This window comes from Neovison vison, chromosome 1 (genome assembly GCF_020171115.1).
Source record: "Neovison vison isolate M4711 chromosome 1, ASM_NN_V1, whole genome shotgun sequence".
Taxonomy (NCBI): Eukaryota; Metazoa; Chordata; class Mammalia; order Carnivora; family Mustelidae; genus Neogale; species Neogale vison.
The window spans coordinates 108,903,515-108,920,632 of NC_058091.1; the positions used below are offsets into that span (position 1 = coordinate 108,903,515).

At 36.5% G+C, this 17,118-nt stretch overlaps 1 non-coding gene across 1 annotated transcript; it reads left to right on the forward strand.

Moving 5' to 3' along the window:
* Positions 1-8,415: 8,415 nt before the first annotated feature.
* LOC122896806 lies at positions 8,416-8,597 on the forward strand. Its single transcript, XR_006382438.1, has one exon. It is a non-coding gene; the product is annotated as a U2 spliceosomal RNA (small nuclear RNA).
* The last annotated feature ends 8,521 nt before the right edge of the window (positions 8,598-17,118 follow it).

Consider the following 17,118-nt stretch of genomic DNA (forward strand, 5'->3'; position numbering starts at 1 on the left):
AACTCCATATTTCCCTGAAGGGAAACTGAGACTTTTGTGCTGTGACTGTTTCACAGTTTAATTTCTCTTTCTGCCTAATCATATGTTTTTCATCTTCCTATAGGTGATAATTACTAGGGTATTTCTAATAATTTCCTGTATACAAATCTCTATCTCAGAGTTTAATCCTTGGAAATTTACCCCAAGATAATTGATAATATGAAGTAGTCCAAAGAAGGGGACTCTAAAATTAGATTTTTGAGGTTGATCATCTAATTGCTAGCTGGCAATAAAAAGATCAACACAGCTGGTAAGTGGTGATTATCCCTGTAGTGATCTTGATGGGGAACAAGTGGAAGAGAATACATTGGTGGGAGCAATACTGCAGTCATTTGAGAAGTTCAGAGGAAGTCTTTATTGTAGGACTGTGGAATTGGTTGGCTGTTGCTGGGTCAGTGGACCTACTGGAGAAAGAAAATGAAAGGCTGAGGATGTGAAATTAAAGCTAAATCTGAAAGCATGAGGTCTTTTTTGGCAACACAAAGAGTCTCATCTTCTGCAGCTAGGGAGCAGAAGAAATTGAAGACCAGGAACTTAATTATAAGGATAGCAAAGCTCTGGAGGAGGTTGAATTCTCAACTTCATCAAGCTGGCCACACAAAGATTAAGGCCCTGATTAGGAAGGAATGATACCCTCAGGAAAGGCATGGAGACACTGGAAAACCTTAAGTTCCCATATCCTTGTGAGCTCTCCAGGTGGGCAGGAGTGCCCAGAACTTTTTTTTTTTCCCCCTAAAGATTTATTTATTTTTTTGAAAGAGAGAGAGAGAACACGGGTAAGTTTGGGGAGGGGCAGAGGGAGAGAATCTTTCAAGTAGACTCCACGCTGAGCACACAGCCTAACTCAGGGCTGATTTCACAATCCATGCGATTATGACATGAGTGGAAACCAAGCACTGGATGCCTAACCACCTGAGCCACTAGGCCATCCCCAACCCCCACTACTTTCTTTTAAAGAACTCCCTTCCTTGAGGGAAATGTTTCCAGAGCCTCTACCTTTCAATAGATAAAAACACCATATCTGATCTATTACCACTTCCCCCCCAGGACATCATTAGAGTTAACTGACCATACAGTCTTGCTAGAGAAATGCCCGACCTGTTAAGAGAGAAAAGGAGCTATACTTCAAAGGAATTGTAGGAACTAACCAACTGGTTAGTAAGAACTAACCAATATGTACCAACAGGAGCCTGGAGAGTACGTAGTGGACTGGATTCTGAAGTGCTGGATCATGAGGGAGCAGAATATAAACGTATAGCAGGAGGAGTTTATTGATATAGGCTTACTCTACTTGTTACAGGTATTAACACTATGGTAAGACTCCTGCCCACAAGAAACTGAGTGATATGGAAGGCTGCCAGCTTTTAGTGAGTCTAAGAGAAAGAAAGAGCCCTATAACCGATGGAAGTCATTTGAATTGTACCTAGTCAAAAACAGCTACTGGATTGCTCCTGAGTTTTGGGAGAGGAAAAGCACCTGACTATGGGTCATCAGATGGATATGTAGCTGGAAATCTTCCATGGCTTAGATTCTGTTAAACTCACCAAGTCTACTGCCCAGTAGCAATCCATCTTAAGACAGAAGTGATATGCCCAGGATTGAAAATCAGAATGTACTCACTTTCCCCTAGCTCACACATATGGCTGGTGGGGATGTGGGTGTCCCTTATGACCAATGAATTGAGGAGGAAATAGGTCACCCTTGGTTAGGAGATGGTTTGACTCAGTGATGGCAAACTAAAAATGGAAGCATATTGATCTAGAGTCCATTTATGTATGGCACTGAAGGGAAATGTCTAGAGACAATGGTAAGATTGACATTGACATTGACAGAGAGACAGTGGTCAGATCTTTAGATAATGTTCCTTGACATCTACTTTTTGTTAAAAGAGAAGTGACCAGAACCAAGAATACATACTTGCAGGGTCATGAGAAATTCAGCTGGTTTATTTGAGTCCTGGAACCAACTGTAAGACTAGGAACAAAGAAATCTAGAGAAAAGAGACAAAGACAGGCTTCATAAACTTTGATGATCTTTGTATTGCATGTTAATTAAGAACAATGATGGAAGAGGCACAAAACTACCACAAAAACAGAAGGAATCTACCAGCCAGCCTTTCTTATCAGTGTTTAATACTGGCACAATGACATCAGGATAGGAGAAACTGAGATAGCAGGGATATAGACTACAAATAGACCCTATGATTCAGGCCCAACTCAACAAATCTGATCTAGTTATTGTTGTTGCTGAGTATCAAAACTGCCTACAGCAGAAACCAAAAATTATGCCCTGATATGGCACTGCCCTCAAGGAGATCAGTCATTCAGACAGACCTCCAAAACCCTACTGTCTGAACTAGAATCCACAAGGGTTCCTGTATGGGCTTACTTTTCCTGCTCTTAAGCCCTTAGCCAGCACCAGTATCTGAGTCTTTATAAAATGTTTAATTTTCTGGCAGTATCTCATGTAACATCTAATCAGCCCAAGAGATCCAATTTATAGCAAAGGAAATGGGCACATGGCAGTAAGATCACTGGTCATATCCTACCTTGTGTTACCCAGAAGCCTGTGACCTGGTAACTAGAGCAGAGTATGACCTCTGAAGGTGGAACTGAAGCACTGACTCGGAGTTGATAATAAGTCATTGGTTATAATATGATGTTATGTTTCCAAGGGGCAGGAAACTTGATTCTGGGAACACAGCAGTGAAAGTATGATGGCCTTCCTTCCCATCATGTCTACTTACCTTCTTAGAGAATTATTAATACATCTCACAGCAATTCCCTGAGTTTAGAAGGGCTTATTGTTAAAGAGGAATTGTTCCCACCAGGAGAGCATAGTAATAGATCCAATAACGACTGCTGCTTGATTAGTTCAGGCTTTTTGTGCAAAGATACCATGAGGCGTGAAAAGACATTATTCCTTTCTCTTCAAAAATTTGCCACAGTTATTAATAAAAGATGGGGCTACCCTTAAAACTTGGGGACATAAAGGGAGATATGTGGGTCATCCAGTTACCAATTGGGGACATCTCTTGATATTCTCTGGTGATAGTTTGATAGTAAATGGACTATTGTATTTACCCTGACTTGAAAATGAAATGGTAACTAAGGACTTATACCAAGAGAAATTACATCGTTGATCATACCTCCACAGAGGTACCAGCGTAGGTTAAGAAAAATCTTGAATGAAAAGTAGTTGAGAGAATAGTTATATATCATTTGAGCTCTCTGGTCCAATGGCAGTGGTGGGATGAGAAGGTGGGGTATGTAGTTCATCCCATTAAACTTATTAAAAGTTTTCTCAGTAAAGTAGAATATTATTTAAAAAGAATATTATGGCACTGTTTAAAAATTTTATTACTAAAAGAAAATTGACCTGAGTGTAACCAGGGTTGATCTGAATAAAATCTTTGGTAGGTCACACACTCTATCCTTTATGATTGAAGCACTCATCTCCCATCTGCTGAATATGTTGAAAGCTGATAGCTCATAGACACGTTGTTCTGCAAGAAATGTTACCTATGCTAAGATCATGGGCCCTCCTCAGGGCATCCTAAACTCAAGGATGGGTTTATACAGTGATGTAAAAAATGAGCCTCCCTGTTTAAAGGCAGGATAACTAGCTCCAGAGCTCTCAATCACATTGGCTGGGGCCTTTGTGCAATTGCATTCTAGTTTAATTCTTTCATCTGTGTAATCCTTCTTCCTTCACTCCCTCACAGATGTTGATTCCAGGGACACTCCCACCTCACATTGAGTAAACCTCCTACATGGGCTCCTAGGCAATCCAATCTAAGAAAAATGTCTCTGAAGTTGAAGTCATTAAAGGTGAATGTCATGATGTCCTATATTTTCTTTTACTGGAAGCAAGTAAGCCTAACTTAGCTAACTCCAAGAAATGCATTACAGATGGATATTCTTATATTAGATGAGAATTTGATTCTAAAGGATGAATTCATAATTTGAAAATTATTTGGAATATATGTAATTCAAACTCTTATCCACTGTAAGAACACTCATCAATAATATATTTCTTGGGGCGCCTGGGTGGCTCAGTGGGTTAAGCCGCTGCCTTCGGCTCAGGTCATGATCCTGGGGTCCTGGGATCGAGCCTGCTTCCTCCTCTCTCTCTCTGCCTGCCTCTCTGCCTACTTGTAATCTCTCTCTGTCAAATAAATAAATAAAATCTTTAAAAAAAAAAAAATATATATATATATTTCTTGGAGTTAGCTAAGTTTATGCTTACTTGCTTCCAGTAAAAGAAAATATACTACATAATGACATTCAGTTCTAATGACTTTAACATTCATAGACATTTTTCACATATGTATATAATACATAAATTCATATAAATATATCATAAATATGTATTGTAAATACATATATAAATATTTATAAATATACATTCTATATGACATAAAATAAGTGCATGATATGAGTGTTAAATGCATCCCTATGGGTATTAAATTAAGAATGACATCTTCCCAGAGGCTGAGAATATTCCCTCTTTTTCCCAACATTAAGCTTAAATCTATTTAGACAGGATTATATAGTTGTGAATCTGGATTAAATAAATGACTACATAATTAAAGGAAGGAGAAATTCTGATTAGAAGTAAATTGATATGTCAGCACCCCCTAAATTAAAATTTTGGTAAATTATAATTATATGTGTTTGAAGAAAAATATTCCATTAGCATTTCAAATGGAAATTTACATTTTTTTAAATCTCTTTCTCCTCATATTGGTGCTACTATCAGCACTTTTCTTTCCTAGAATTGTCAGGCCTCTATAAATATGGTTAACTGCTTGACTAAGAAAATAAATTAAACTTTGAAGATGGTAATTTAAACTTCAGTTTATTTGATAGGGGGAACTAATGAAAGGAAGTGAATCAGGACTCCACAGCCATGTGGCCTGTTTGCTGACTCAAGTCCATTTGCTCTACATGCTGTTTCCAACTAAATAGATGTTGTTTTTTTTTCTTCCCCCACAGTGTGATAGACTTGTGATTGAAAGAACTATAATACATAACTATAGATACATTCTCATAACAATTGTTTTTATTTTCTTAGCAACTTCAAATACATTGTTCTGCAATAATCATTATCATATCCTTTGGTTCAAAGCAATAATAAGAAAATAATGTGCATTTCTGATTTTCTTAAATACACATATTAGAAATTATTACATTGTGTGAAATAAAATTTATTACATTGTGTGAAATAAAATTTAATTTTATCCTTTCTCTTTAATCTTTTAATTTTGCTTGCCTTATTTCTCAAATCACACTGTCCTAATTAAATTTAGCACACACATGCATTGTATATATTATATATGCTGTATTTTTGTTATATATATATATCACAATTTTTAAAATTTCTCAAAGAAAAATTTATGTTCTCCACCTATAATAACTCATCCCTTCTGCTCATTTAAGAAAAATTTTTTTTAAAGATTTTATTTATTTATTTGACAGGGAGAGACTACAAGTAGGCAGAGAGGCAGGCAGAGAGAGAGGCGGGGAAGCAGACTCCCCACTGAGCAGAGAGCCCGATGTGGGGCTCAATCCCAGGACCCTGAGACCTGATCTGAGCCAAAGGCAGAGGCTTAACCCACTGAACCACCCAGGTGCCCCCAAGAAAATGCTTTAATTGAGAGGACACAATGCCAATATGTCCTTTGACCCTAGAATTGGCTTTTTCATTTTTCATGAACTTCCATTTAATGAAAAATTTTAAAATATGTCATAAGTGCATTGATATTATATATATTGTTAATTAAATAGTCATATATTTCTATATATATGAATATTTTTTCTTTACAGAGTGTATTTCCCTAACATAGCAAAAGCAAAACTTGAAAACATTCATTTTTTTGCTATGGATTTTTATCTTTTCATTATATATTATCATTTTCATTTATCTTTTCATTCTCTTTCATTATCTTTTTATTCATGCAAGTAAAGGAATGAAATTAAATTGTGCATGCCTCTGGATGTTCTGATATATGGAACATATCAGAGGAGAAATCTTGGATGTTCCTGTAATTGTATCCTTTAGAGTGAGGAATTATCTTCACTTGTTTCTGACTAGACAAAGTGTTGCTATTTGTTTGTTTGTTTGTTTGTTTGTTTTTGGAGATTATTCTTTTTTTTTCCAAGATAGAATTGTTCTCTTGCATTGTTGTATGTTTTAGCAGGTGGTTTGAAAATATGTTCGCTGAGATTCCCTACACAAAAGTTTACAAGGATTGGAAATTTATCATCACATAATGTTTCCTGTGTTGGAAATATTACTGTATTTTATTTCAAATTTCTCTTCCATGAACATATAGAAGACTCACTTCCAGCCTATTTATTTTTGTATGTAAATGTATACTAACTTTACTCAATAATAAATGGGCTAAGGTGATCTATTTCACATCTTGGCTGTGCCAGAGAAAAGTCTCTGCATTGTTTTTTAGTCTCCTTTCACCTCTTCTTTTTTTTTTTTTCTTTTTTAAATATTTTATTTATTTATTTGACAGACAGAGATCACAAGTAGGCAGAGAGGCAGGCAGAGAGAGAGAGGAGGAAGCAGGCTCCCTGCTGAGCAGAGAGCCCGATGCGGGACTCGATCCCAGGACCCTGAGATCATGACCTGAGCCGAAGGCAGAGGCTTTAACCCACTGAGCTACCTAGGTGCCCCTCCTTTTACCTCTTCTTGATGAAGAGGAGGAATTCATATCTCAAAGGGTAGATCTCAAAATGGTAAAGCCCCCATTATTCTGAAGCTCTGAGTGGCTCTATGACACAGACATCTACACCAGCTTATAGTGGATATATAGTTGAAAAGGTATTAACATTTATCACATTTCACTACAAGCATCTGGGGGTTAATTGTTGCTTTACCCTAAACTCACCTATCTGTACCAATAATACCTGTACTAATACAATAATACCTGTACTAAGAGATATTGATATACAAAATTTATTTGATTAAAATTTGAGATGGCAATAACAAGCAATTGGTATAGTGAAATAGTATTGTATTTTATTATTTTTTTTGTGTGTGAAATACTATTTTAGAAATCTTAGCAGACTTTTATTTTTGTTTCCCAGTTTTCTCTTCCTTTTTTCCTCTCACCTTTATTTAAACTGACGATATTTGGGCTCCTTGCTTTTGCAGAGATTTGGCAAGATATATGGATATGTGCTCATCTTTTGAGCTTCTTTTGTAGAGATCATAGACTTTTCTCACAGGAGACCACTGAGTATAAACAAATGTATTGGAAAAATGGGATTTTAGAAATTCTGGGCTTCCACAGAATGGAGGTAGACAGAGTGGAAATGATAAAGCATTGGTGTATTCTGGAAAAGGGCCTCTGTTCCTTGTGTTCAGGCAGAGCCCCAAAAAACCCAGATGAAAAAGATATAGAGTAAGACTAGATTAGTAGAGCCTATGGGTATTTCTCTCCACAGAGGATTATAGGAAGAACAAGGTGAATCACCAGTCCCCATAAAATGGCTTTGAAATAGAAGTAGATCCAAAAGACATGAAAAGGCGCAGAGGTAGAATAATGTCTCATGACGAACTGTCTAGATTGCCATGAGCAAATGTCATAGAGAATATTGGATAGCTCTGGGATCACATGTGTGGATTAATGACTAAAACCAGGCAAGAACAGTGTTGTTCTTGTCAACATCCATGAACAGTCCTCCCAATATTTCTGTAGCTTAGGCAGACATGGAAATTGTTAAATAAGGAAAAATCCACAAATTGAAACACTGAGTCTAAATTTTTATTACCCCAGAGGACTTAGAGTTCAAAATTGAATTATACTAAAAAAATTAATTTTAAAATACACTTATTGTACAGTACATTTGTGAGCTGACATCCAATTCCTATTGTAATAACAAGGAGAGAAGGTGAAAACAAGAATTATAATCTAAGCTTATAAGTCACTCAGTGATTTACTCATAACTAAAGATGTAAAAGTGTTCAGAAACCAAAGTTAAAGATGCCAGTTTTCTGGGATTTTCAGCCAAAGAAATATTCCTTCTATCTACATACCATTTTATAACTCAAATAACTTTTATCTCAAGACAAATTAAAAAATTATCTCAGTCTAATCATTGATCAGTGAAATAGTATAAACCAAATAGTAAATATTTTAGGTGTTATGGGCCATATGGCATATTTTACAATTACTCCATCCTACTATTAGAGCATGAAAACAGCCATAGATAATTCCAAAATAAATGAGTGTGGCTGTGATTCCAGTAAAATTTTACAGAAATAGGTAATGGGCGGGATTTGGCTCCTGGACTAGTTTCCCTATCCCCAGTCAGGTTCAATGCATAGATGTGGGTATTTTTAAACAACTTTAGGATCATCACTTCTCAGCCTTTTGGCTAATATCAAATATAGTATCTGTTCTTACCAGTTTTATATCTGATACGTCCTCTATCTAAGGACAATACATCAAATGGATTTTTGGAGCAAGGAGATAGAATAGGAGCTTGGTCTGCCCATTCCATGCATAGTATTACAGTACCAGGAACGGAGCACCTTCTTGGAGGAATAGTCAGGCAGCTCTGGTTGTGTTGACCCAATATGGTGATTCTTGAGTCTCCACCTGGTGGTCCTTGGACCACCTACCTGTTGTGTGCCTTCCCTATTCAGGTGCAACTAGAGATAGCAAAAGACCATCCAGAAGGCAATGCAAAAGTGTGTGGAATATATCTTTATACATGCCCTATGGTCTTGCACACTACAAGTATAAGTCAAGTATAAGCCACAGTGGAAGTGGTTTTACTTATTTTTTCTTTCTTTGTTTTTGTTTCCGTCTTTAGTGATTTCTTCTCCTAGATTTTGTTTTCTTATACGTAAGTTCTTATTTTTCGAAAACAAAACAACTTTGAGATCATTTTTTTAATTTTTAAAAAGTATTTTAATAATCTTCTTTTTCTGTGTTTATTCATAAAATGTGACTTGGCTTCGTCCATTGACTATTCCAAATCTCCAAATGATTTTATAATTAGAACATTGGAATGAAGGATAACGGAATGTGTTCTGAAGGGAAATGGAGATTGACAGGCAACTTCTAAAACTGGCAGTTGGAGAAAAAGTAGCAGAAAGAAAGTATGTCACATTGGAATATTTTTTGAAATATATTGAAACTTGTGGCATTTTTTTCCCTCATTTTAACCCTGCATGTGTGTGCTTTTTCATAATTGCTAGGCAGAGATGTTTATTCTTCCTGAAATGCTGAATCTGACCCAAACTCAACACATTTCACAAGTAAGAATCTACGGTGCAGAATATCTTTCTTTTGCACAGTTAACAGCATTCCTAATGAGCTGTTAATGAGCTGTCAATTTCTAATAGAGGCTAAGGAGCTGGAGTAGTCACCGAGGAATTCTAGAAGCAAAAATGTTGCATCCCCAAAACATAATCAAATGAATTATTCTAAGATTTATAATTACCTTAAGTTATACTGACTTTTTGTGTCATTTCTGAATTGCTAGCAGTGTTTTTGAAGATTAATTTATGATCTTGGGTATTATCTATTGCACAGTTACTATTTTTCAGAAGAGTTATTATTATTTTAATTATTACTAAATATTATTTATTATGGAACTACTCTGTGCCAGCCAATGTGTTCTCAGAATTTATAATCTATTGGGGAATATTCTGAGATGTGTACTTATTTTAGTAATAATAAATGATAATATGGTAATACCTGGAGAGATAGGCAAATGAGTCTTAAGGTAAACACCCTGAATTATCTTACGCTTTCATAGAAAACTTTGAAGTAAGTCTAGTGGAACTTATTTGACCAAATTCAGACTTTCAAATAAAACATTGTTTTATTTTATTATTTTATTTTATTTCCTTAAGGTCATATCACTAAACATGATCACTCCCCAGTTTAGAGAAAGAATGAAAGGAAGAGCAGGGTAGTCCTGGCAACAGTCTCTTTATGCGAGCTGGTTCTTCTTGAAGTGAAGCTATTCCTCCCCTTCACTGCCTCCCCCAGGGGTACCCAAAATGTGGTTGATTGAAATGTTCTTCCAATCTATTAAGTCAAAAGTGTAGAGTGAAAGGCGAGGGAGAAATTGTAGAATTTTCCAGTGAGAGGGCTTGCTAGTGAGTCCTATTGCATTTCTATAGTTTAGGTCTGAATATATAGGTAAATTTCCCCAAGCCATGAATCAAAAAGACACAGTATTGAACTGTCTTTCTAGCATTTCATTCAAGAGGTTCATCAGGGACAGAGGACTGAAGACATCTGTCATCATCACTCCAAACACATTGAAATCAACATGAAATGCAATCGGATATTTTTTTATTTTATTTCATTTTTAAAATTTTTAAAGGATTTTATTTATTTATTTGCCAGAGAGAGAGAACACAAGCAGGGGGAGCTTCAGGCAGAGGGAGAAGCAGGTTCCTCGCTGAACAAGAAGCTGATGCTGGACTGGATCCCAGGACCCTGGGATCATGATCTGAGCAGAAGACAGACACTTAACCGACTGAGTCATACAAGCATCCCAGAATTGGATATTTTAATGCATGCTTCAGTTTTAGAGCAAAAAGGGAATTCCCGCATATTGGAAATGAAGAAAGAAAGAGTGTCATTATAGAACAAAAAGTGGAGCTGCAAAGCTTTGGAGAGCTACTTCTTTTGGGCAGGGCTTTCGCTAATAAATAAGTTAGGGTGCTGAGCCCCGAGTCTCTTCTCTACTTTGGAGCTGAAACTCCAAGGAAGGGCAGATCATTTCACACAAGACAGTTTAAAATAATTACAGCCCTTGGCTTAGTGATCTATCAAAATGTAAGCAACTTGGGCTAGGTTATATGGGTGGTAAAAATGTGTCACTGGCAAGTAATGAGAAACTCAGGCTATGCCACTGGTATAGATCCATATGTACATTAACCACGTTATTGAGGTAACCTGAGATATTGATACCGTGTCCATAGTTAGTTAAGGGTACGATATCACAATAGAGTGGTATTTCAGGCAAAAAGCCCTCAAAACTTCCCTTATTTCTACATTATGTAGTAGATAACTCAGAGGACAAAAAGAATCTCACAGATCAGAAAGCTGGAAGAAGATCACTTCAGAATTTAAATTACAAAACAAAAAAAGAAACAAATTCAATGAGAAAGAAAAAGCAATAAAACAAACATGAGATCTGACACTCAAGAAATGGGTAAAATAGTAACATGAAAGATACTTTAAAATATGTGTATTAATGTGTTCAACAAGGTAAGCAATAGAATTGATAAAACACCAGTAGTACATTTTGAAAAGCACATGAATTTGAAAAGGAACAAAACAGAAAGTCATAAAAAATTTCAGCAATTGAAATAAATATTAAATTTTGGGCAAATTACACACAAAACTGAAAAACAGAAACCACCAGAATGCTAACATGAGACCACCAGCAAGTTCGTCTATGTTTTTTAGATTCCAGTACAATTCTTAAAAGTTAAGTGTAAAATGCTTACACAGTTCTTGGCACACTTTTAATGTACCATAATGGCAGCTGGTATTATTGTGTATTGTTTGTAACAAAACCTGTTGTAAAAGATAAAATGATGCTAATGGAGTAGAGAATAAGGTCCGGCTTCCATCTATAAGGTGTTCAGTGAGGACACAATAGAAGAAATGAAGGCAAGATAATATTAGAAGTGATATGGTTGATAATTTTTCAGAATGGATGATACAATCCTAAAGTCGAAGAAGCACTAAATTAGACGAATTTTTGTATTACCACAGAATATAAAAAATAAGGTGAGAAGAGATGCTGTAAGATACTGAGATGCTAAATACAAAGAAATTACAGTTTTGAATTTACATCAGCTTTTTGAATGTCAAAAAATAGCAAGATATTTTAATTGTTGAAAGGAAATAGAATTAAATCATACTAAATTTATCCATTTTGTTCTAAATTTTGTCTCTTTTTTCAGATTTATAAAAATGTTTGCTTTTTCATCAGCTAGGTCAATTTTTATAGTTTTCATTTTCCTGAGAAAAATTCTCAGGCTTGGTTTAGTTTATAAACTGTGTTTCCTAATTCTATTGTCTGAGGTGCCTATGGATCTTTTTCTGTTAGTTTTTGTTTCTGCTAGTTTCTCCTCAGTTTGTCTTATCTCTTCAGGTATTTGAAAAATTACATGTAGAAAAAAATTGAACCCCAGCATTTTATCTCATTTCACAGATGCTTTTCATTTGCTCCTACTCAGATGCTTGGAGGCATTAGCACTTCTGGATCAACTTGATAGGAAACCCACATGTCTAGTTTGCCTGAGGAAAGCCTATTTTATGCCTGTTTATCTGGCCTTCTATCTGGTTTAGTTTTTGCACCATTTAAACCAAATTTGATGAATAATTATCAAAAGTTGTTATATTAAAATAAGCCAGGATGGTTTGGGAAAATCTCTGCTTTTATTGATGGACCTCTATGAGGACACGGTGGTTTCAAATGCTGAGGAGGTCAGGCAGATTCTCCAGAGTGCTGTGGAGTTAAAAGAGCATGATTTGCTCACCTACCTGAACTCTATTGGAAATGCAGAAGACGACTCAGGAACACTCTAGTTTAATGCTGTGAGTCTCCATACTGGGCAGCAGCAGAGCTAAGATAACTGAATCTGATGAACGTTTATTCACAATGTATTGTGTTAGTAGAATTCACAGCACGGTCAGTACAGTTATGCAAAATGTGAGGGCACTAGACAGAAAGTACCGGGTCTCTGATAGCAGCAAGGGTCACAGTATATGGAATGGAAATATGTGATATGAATAAGAGAGACCTGAGTAGACCGAGTTCTCCCTAATACCTGGACCAGTTGCTCCCCGCTTTTAAATCTAGTGTGATGCTGTGATGCTGTTCCTGAGCATCTCACCTGGGAAAGTTACCCAGAAAGGTGAAGCCAATTCAACTCAGGCCTCACCCATGACTGATCTCATTTTCCCGAGTTTGTACAGTCAGATCCCGGTGCACTTGGGGACATGGATGCTCTTGCCTCAGGTTTATTGATGTCAGCCCTACCTCTCTGCTGTGATTTAGGCCTTAGAGGCCTTCATCTGACCCTGCAGCATACACGTGCGAGCCTTTTGGAGTGAGGACCTTATGCTGACATGTCCCAAAGTGCAGAGATAATAGACAACTTGGATGCCTAAGACACATGCATGCCAAAGTGTGGGACAGAAACCCCAGAGAAGTGCAGAGGCTTATTTCTAAATGAAATGTCTGTGGGCCTAGTGGTTTGTTGAGATATCTCCTGTACAATGTAAGGAAAATATTCTATGCTTTGCATAATATAATTTTGTACATGAATTGTTATAGCCTGTTCAGTTGGTGTCTTGATAGGCTGCTGTTTTAAGGATTTCAAGTTATGAAAGCTTCCCCAGGCTGCAAGGCAAGGAATTCTGCTCGGTAACTTGGTATTGAGACCCAGAAATCCAAAACAGATTGGTATCCCTTCTAGATGCTGTGGGATGAGTCAATATAAAATGACTCCCTAGGATTTTTTAAAGAACGCTGGTACCTTTCAACAAGTAACTATTTTTAGTTGTCTACGTAGGTACATATGCAAAGATACTAATTAAATTTTATTAATGATACTCACATTTGAAACATGCTGAGCATATAAATATTTACATAACTAATATATAACTAAACACTAATATAAACCAAATCTATATCTATTATCTATGTTGTCTACATATCTCCAAATCTTATTAAATCACATGAGATAATAGTCCTGAATTTTAGGGGGGAAAATGTCATGTAACGATATCATGTAATAGTAAAACCCCAATTTTATATAGTATCTGGTACATATTAGGTACTTAATAATATGTACCTTATTGATGAATAAAACAGCAACACTTTATTGTCCTGCAACAATAAAAAGATGCACACTCCAACCTAACTTTCCCTCCCTATGTCACCCTAGTTTTCCTTTCCAGAGAATAAGTTTTATCGTGAATGTGTGTGATTTTTTTTTTTAATATGAGAGCATATTTCCTGTCTTATGTTCCTCACATCATATTTGCTCTTCCCACCCACTGCAATCTGGTTTTCAGTTCTATATTCCACTAAAATACACTGGAAAGATTTAAAAGAATCTTTCAATGGAACGTTGAGGATAAAGCGGACTGCAGGGACCGTGGGCTCCATTCACTCTGTGGATACCCCCTCAGCTCCTGAGCATCTCCTTCCTTGGTTTCTCGGCACCAAACGTTTGTTTTCTCACCTCCGTGACCATTTCTGCTACATCATTTGTTTTTGCTCCTCTTCCTTAATGTTGGTAACTTTTATCTTTTACTCTCTTATTTTCTCCCTCCAGGGTATTACCACTCTTGTAGCTGCCATGTAAATCCCAAATTACATTTCCACTGAGCTCTCTCTTCAAAGAGTTCTGATCTCATCTATTCACTTCATTATCTTTCTCCCTACTTTCAACCTTGCTCCATCTTCGGCATCTCCAATCTTCCTTAAGACACCTTTCTCCTTTGACATGCAAATCAGAAACACAGGTAATGTCACACCTTCTAATGACACACAAAGCATTTTTTTTTAATTTATTTATTTTCAGATAAACAGTATTCATTATTTTTTCACCACACCCAGTGCTCCATGCAAGCTGTGCCCTCTATAATACCCACCACCTGGTACCCCAACCTCCCACCCCCCCGCCACTTCAAACCCCTCAGATTGTTTTTCAGAGTCCATAGTCTCTCATGGTTCACCTCCCCTTCCAATTTACCCAAATTCCCTTTTTTTATTTCACTCATTAACATATCTCCTTCCTCTTCCATCCTCCCCATTTCCTTGGCTCCTCCCTTAAATTTAAGCCCTATTATTCTTCCTCTAGTTTATTGCAGTGGTCTTTCCATTCAAAAAGTTACCTTTATTTTACCTCTCTAGAATTCTTACTAATATTGCTAGTGTAGAAAAATTACAAATACTAAATGGCCTTGTCATTCCTTAATGTTAATCTGAGAATCTGAGAATGCTGTTACTAATTTTTTTTAAAGGGTATAGACTTTTTTTTTTTTTTTTTGGCCAGAATTCACAAGAATATCTGTCTATCTTTCCAGACTTAATTTCATGAGGCTCTTTTCCTAACTGCTTGGAGTATTCCTGATGCAGAATTGTTTTTCACACTGCCTTGCCTCTATATTGCTAAAACTTCTGCTTGAAAAACCACTGTATGCTGCTTTCTTCTTTCTTTCTTTTTTTTCACTTCTTTTTTTTTTTTCCAATTTATTTATTTTCAGAAAAACAGTATTCATTATTTTTTCACCACACCCAGTGCTCCATGCAAGCTGTGCCCTCTATAATACCCACCACCTGGTACCCCAACCTCCCACCGCCCCCCCGCCACTTCAAACCCCTCAGATTGTTTTTCAGAGTCCATAGTCTCTCATGGTTCACCTCCCCTTCCAATTTACCCAAAAGCACATACCCTCCCCAATGTCCATAACCCTACCCCCCTTCTCCCAACCCCCCTCCCCCCAGCAACCCACAGTTTGTTTCATGAGATTAAGAGTCACTTATGGTTTGTCTCCCTCCCTATCCCATCTTGTTTCATGGATTCTTCTCCTACCCACTTAAGCCCCCATGTTGCATCACCACTTCCTCATATCAGGGAGATCATATGATAGTTGTCTTTCTCCGCTTGACTTATTTCGCTAAGCATAATACGCTCTAGTTCCATCCATGTTGTCACAAATGGCAAGATTTCGTTTCTTTTGATGGCTGCATATTATTCCATTGTGTATATATACCACATCTTCTTGATCCATTACATTGTCATTTTAATGGCATTTTTGCCATGTCATAGGGAACTCCTTTTCTCATATTTTGTGTAGGCTGCTTATGTTGATGTTTGGGGTGGAACGTTTCCTTTACTCCCCAGGGAAAGTATTGTCAAATCTCATGTGGAATAAATTTTTAGGAACTTTTCTAATCTCTCTTACTTAAATTAGTTGATCTTATGAAGTAGATATGTTCTTCTCCTGTCGCTTTCCCATTTCTCTTCATGAAGTCAGTCTTGATATGGTTTTAAATTAGGACTTCCCTTTCCCTCCTGGAACTTATATTAGAAATTCTATCCTTTTGGAGCCAGAAGATTATCACAGACCAATAATGATAAAGATTAAATATTTTCCTCTTTTACGCAAATACATGCACAAACTCCTCCTCCCACTCCCATCCATACACACAGTCAATAGAAAACCATGTAGCTTAGGATTTGTTGCAAAATTGAAAGAAGAAAGTAATTTCAAATGTACTCAGTGAAAGTAAAGCATAAACTCTATCCTACTGGAAGAGCTAGATCATGTTAAAACATCCTGTGAAGGATATTGTTTACTTATTTATCAATATTCCATATTAGAATCTCAGAGTCTATCCATCCGTGCCTGCATGTATATAGACCACAGAAAGTGTATTCTTTAATTACTAAACTTTATAGAGACATAGTAAGGTTTCTTGTGGATGACTGAACATACCTTCAAACAAAATGATTTCTTTTATTTTATTATATAAACATATAGGTTAAAAGTCTCTAGGGGCCGACAGCTCAAAATTGGACTGTAACTTTCCCTACTGAATATAACATAAAAATTTCACAGAATGTCAAAAATATTTGGACACATTCAAAAACAAGATCAATCTGGCCTCCTTTCTAAACATAAGCCAAAGAAAAGGACACTGTGCTACCACAAAAATAATTTAATATGCTCCTTTTCTTGGCTCAATCAGGGACTCCTGACATTAAAAATGACTTGTCTAGTACTTTTGTTTCTTCCATCTTGTAGATAAAAATCATTAAACCCAATCATCAATTTACCCCTGCTTCTGGACAGTACCCAATTCAGAATACACTCTTCCTTCATTAAGCCCTCTCTCAAAAACACAATCAGGACAATCTCAAATACTATAGCAAGACTTTCTTAGGTCTCTCTTATTTAGAAGCTCCAGGATTCCTCATAGAATGATCTGATGTTCTTGATGAAGAAATTAATAAATCTCATGTTGTTAAAGATTATACTATGTTCTTGGTGTTTTTGTT